Here is a 5,289-nt window from a genome sequence, read left to right as displayed (position 1 = left end):
AGATCCTTTAATAAATAAAATAAAAATGACACGTAAATTATTTATATTATTATTGTAAAAATTAATAATGTTGTGAAGTTCTTTCTTTGCCCATGCATTTGTATTTACTTATGTTTAGTTTATGTTTAGAACTATTCAGGTTCTCTAATGTATAATATATTTAACCACTGTCCTCATTGATAGTAACATTTCCCACATTTTTGACACTAAATTTTACACTGAACATCTTTTACATATAAATATACTTAAATGAAAATTTAAAGGATAGATTCCCCAAAAATGGACTTGGTGGGTGAAATGTGATTAATTAAAAAAAAAAATTTCAACTGTTTTTTTAGGCTCAGGGAGTCCATGTGCAGGTTTGTTATGTGACTGTGTGTATATATATATACACACACACACATATATGTACATATATGTGTATATACACACACACACACACACACATATATTGTTTTTTTTTTTTTGAGACAGAGCTTTGCCTTTGTTGCCCAGGCTGGAGTGCAATGGGGCAATCTCTGCTCACTGCAGCCTCCACCTCCTGGATTCAAGCAATTCTCTTGCCTCATCCTCCCGAGTAGCTGGGACTACAGGCGTGTGCCACCACGCCCGGCTAATTTTGTATTTTTAGTAGAGATGGGGTTTCTCCATATTGGTCAGGCTGGTCTCAAACTCTTGACCTCAGGTGATCCACCCACCTCGGCCTCCCAAAGTTCTAGGATTACAGGCGTGAGCCACCACGTCTGGCCTACGTGGGTAATATTGCGAGATGCTGAAGTTTGGGATGTGACTGATCCCATCACTCAGGTAGTGACCATAATATCCAATAGTGTTTCAACCCTTGCCTCCCTTCCTTCCTCCCACAACATTTAAAATTTTGATAGATTTATTTCTATATTATCTTCTGCCTAATTCATATACTTAATATAAATTCTGAGGCTGTTTCTTTCTCTATTTTGTCAACACATTATTTAAAAAATATTTAATATATTGGGTGAAAAATATATTCATTTCTCTTACTATAGTGACATTGTGCTCTTTTCATATATTTCTTTATTATCTTTTTTTCATGTGTTGTCATGTGTTTAAGTTTTAGTTGTGAGTTTGTCTTTAGTGTGTTTTTCTTATGGGCAATCCTGTTCTACTGCAGTTGTGGGAGTATTTCTTTGGAGTGGTTTTGTATTTGCCTTTTCTAAGTTCTTAGGGTTATTATCAGATTGAGACCTAATTTTAAGTTAAATTCCTGGCTCAGAGTCTCCTTTGTATCATAAGTTATGTAAGTTTGTACTCCAAAATTACCTATATTATAGATAATATAAGTTGGTACTCCAAACTTACATACACAGAGGCCTGGAATTTTCCCTTCCACTTTTTATCACGAATATTTTCAAACAGAAGTTGAATGAATAATACAAATAATACCCATATATTCATCATCCATATTTAACAATTGTTGACATTTTGACAAATCTCGCTTTCTGCTTAGGTGATTTGTTTTTTGTTTTAGTGTTGAGTTGTACAGTCTTTAAATTCAGAAAATGTTCTAGGGAGAAATTAGCAATGTATTTGAAGTCTCCTGAAAGCTCTACCAAAAGCTCTGATGGCTTTTTGGTCCCCTAGCAGCAGCCATCTGTGGGTACAAAATCCAGATTCTCAGCCTCCTGCCTGTGCTCAGAATTAGCAAACCTCAGAATAAAGCAGTTGTAGCAATCTGCTCACTTTCCAGATTTCTCTCTTCTTGAATCTTATTGCCCTCTCACCCCCTACCCAGGTTCTTATTGCCTAACAGGAATGAGAGACTGGAAGAGTTAAATGGGGAAGCGGGAAAGCTAATACAAGGGTGTATTATTATTATTATTATTTTTTATTTTTATTTTTTGAGACGGAGCCTCGCTCTGTCGCCCGGGCTGGAGTGCTGTGGCCGGATCTCAGCTCACTGCAAGCTCCGCCTCCCGGGTTTACGCCATTCTCCTGCCTCAGCCAGAGTAGTTGGGACTATAGGCGCCCGCCACCTCGCCCAGCTAGTTTTTGTATTTTTCAGTAGAGACGGGGTTTCAGCGTGTTAGCCAGGATGGTCTTGATCTCCTGACCTCGTGATCCGCCCGTCTCGACCTCCCAAAGTGCTGGGATTACAGGCTTGAGCCACCACGCCCGGCCAAGGGTGCATTATTAAGTTGGTTACTGTTTTGGACAATTGGGACTCAATTCTTCTGGAGCTCTGAGGAGCTGTGTAAAATGCACCTTAAAATTGTGTCCCCAAGAGATAAAAGAGGGGACAATTTATCCACCAGCTTCCTTCCGTCATTGGATCAGGGTTTCCTCATGGGGTGTTGGCACCCGCGCAGTTTCACGTTTGTTCTGTACGGGGCACATCGGTACTTGTAATGTCAGAGGAGCCCTGGGACAGAAAGCAAGAGATTCATGGTTGGCTGAGGCAAGGTGTTATCAGGTTGCACTTGCCCGAGGTTGGTTTCTGTAGCAAGAGCTGAAGTAAAAGGTGAAGATGTGATACCTACAAAAGAGGCGTCCATACAGTGCCCACATTGCCCTAACATTGCCTAGTACCCTTCAAGCTAATTTGTTGCTTTTTGACATACTGCATTCATGTTTGAGCAATTCCTTTATTTCTGATGGAACAAAGTATTGTAGACTCACCTTGTACTTTCCTACGAATTTTTCCTTTTTCACCTAAAGCCCAGGGAGAGGTATTACTTTCTAGTTTCCCTTTCACTTAATTTGCAGTTTTGCAAAAATTCTGAATTATAGAGAAGTCTCAATTCCAACTCCTTGCTTAGTGCTTGTCCAAGGCCTTGTTTCCTCATCTTTGTGTGTATTTAAATCCAAACCCTTAGCCATTGCTGCAGCGAATGATTTTCTACTCCAATTAGATGACTCTCAGCTCGTGAAGGTTACCTCAAGTTGCATCTTTACCCGTTGTCCCATGCTGATATATTCTGATTCAGCGAGGACCCAATAGCATTTTTCAAGAATAGACCGATTGCTTGCTGAGAGGGAATGACTTTCTCTAAAATATCCTACTGGCCTCCTTTGAATTCTCCTACCAATCTCCAGGTTGGTTTGCTTTAAGCTCCAATCTACATGGATTTGCCAAAGAGGGTTCAAGCGCCACTAATTTGTTAGGGCTAAGTGCAGACTCTCTACCTGTGGCCTGGACCACCTGAACAGCCTTTTCAGTATGTCACCAAATCCTGGAGGGTTTTCAGTTTTCTAGCAAATATGTTTGAACACTCAAATGTGAAATATATTGCCTTAAAAATTCAGAGAGGCCTATGAATCCTGCCTTTTAAAATGGCAAATTATTTGATATTTTGGAGGGGATATTTAAGTGCTCCAGACATCAATCAGAGTCAACTGAAGGACTGGTTAAAACACCAATTTTTGGGCCCCATCTTCAAAATTATGGATTCAGTACATCTAAGGTGGAACCTAAGAATATGCATTTCTAACAAGTTCCCAGGTGATACTGTTGGTTTAGGACCACACTGAGAACCACTGCCTGATAGACCAAGACTTCAATGGCATGAGGCTTACCAAGGCATTTAGGGTACCATATTGTCCTACTTTCCTTGTAGCATCTGTAGGATATCATCAATGGAGTGAACCAGCAGGATATCCTGTAAAATGGTGAGATGTTTAAGTTTTCTGCAGGATAAATGGTAGGCCAGACTGAAAGAGTTATATAGATCTGAAGAGTTATATAGGCCTGAAGATGATGAAGGTATGTTGTTTCTGCCAGGAGAAAAGCAATTTGATTACGATTTTTAGCTTATTTATTAACTGGAAGAAATAATATCCACCAGATAGTATACATATATGTCATATAGATATATATTTAATTTTTTCTAGACAGTCTTGCTCTGTTGTCCAGGCTGGAGTGCAGTGACACGATCACAACTCACCGCAGCCTCCACCTCCTGGGCTCAAGTGATCCTCCCACCTCAGCCTCCTAAGGAGCTGGGACTATAGGTGTGTACCACCACGCCTGGCTAATTTTTAATATATATATATATATACTTTTTGAGACAGGATCTCACTCTGTCACCCAGACTGGAGTGCAGTGGTGTGATCTTGGCTCACTGCAACCTCTGCCTCCCAGGCTCAAGCGATTCTCCTGCCTCAGCCTCCTGAGTAGCTGGGATTACAGGCACGTGCCACTACTGCCTGGCTAATTTTTGTATTTTTAGTAGAGATAGGATTTCACTGTGTTGGCCAGGCTGGTCTTGAACTCCTGAACTCAAATGATCCATCTGCCTCGGCCTCCCAGAGTGCTAGGATTACAGGTGTGAGCCACCGCAGCCGGCCTAATTTTTGTTTTTCATTTTTGTAGAGGTGGGGTCTTACTATGTTGCCCAGGCTGGTCTCAAAGATCTGGACTCAAGTGATCCTTCTGTCTCGGCTTCCCAAATTGTGAGGATTTCAGGCGTGAGTCACTGTACCTGACCATTACTAGGTTTATATTAAGCGCAAAATGCTGTATTGACTTGCTCTAGACCTTGCATTTGGAAAGCAGCTACAATTGGAGTCACCCCCTGATTAAATGAATGGTCATCTACTACCATTCTTTATGACCCATCTGTATCGGCAAGATGAGTGACTTAAATCAAGAATATAACAGGAATTGCTTATGCTTCAGTTTTGAATCCTTTGCTAGTTGTACTAATCTTTGTGATTTCATTATAGATGCTTTACTGCTTTTGATTTTATTTTACTAGGAAGGGGAAGTTCAGAACTTCAATTTGGTTTTCCATCATAATGGACCTTGCTTCACAGGTCAGGGAGATAGTGTGGGGATTCTGGACAACAGGAATTTGGGAGATAACCAGAGGGTGACTTCAGGCTCTCACTATACCTGCTGCTTTTGTGGGGACAGGAAACTTCGTGGACTTGGAATGTTTGTGATGCTTTGGGCAATATATGAGTATCCTCCATATATTTCTTTATCAGTTCTTGAGATCACATTTTATCACAATCAAGCCTCTCGTTTTCACTTAAGAGACATAGCAAAGCTTGAATTCAACTGGATTTGCAATATTTAACCATAGAGTCCAACGAAAACTTTGGTTTTTGGCCTCTTCAGCCTGCAGCTACAAGCAATAAAGAATTCTTTTAATATAGTTATAGAAATTCTAGTTTTCAGTTTTTACCTTGGGCCAAGAATTTAGGATCTATTGAATTTGTTACTCTCTTCCTTTGGGTTATCCAGTGCCATAAGAAGCAACTATTCTACTCTACAGTTCTTAAATTCTTTCCCTTGGGGTTGCTTGGGCT

This window comes from Macaca fascicularis, chromosome 11 (assembly GCF_037993035.2).
Source record: "Macaca fascicularis isolate 582-1 chromosome 11, T2T-MFA8v1.1".
Taxonomy (NCBI): Eukaryota; Metazoa; Chordata; class Mammalia; order Primates; family Cercopithecidae; genus Macaca; species Macaca fascicularis.
Note: the sequence above shows the minus strand (reverse complement) of the source record.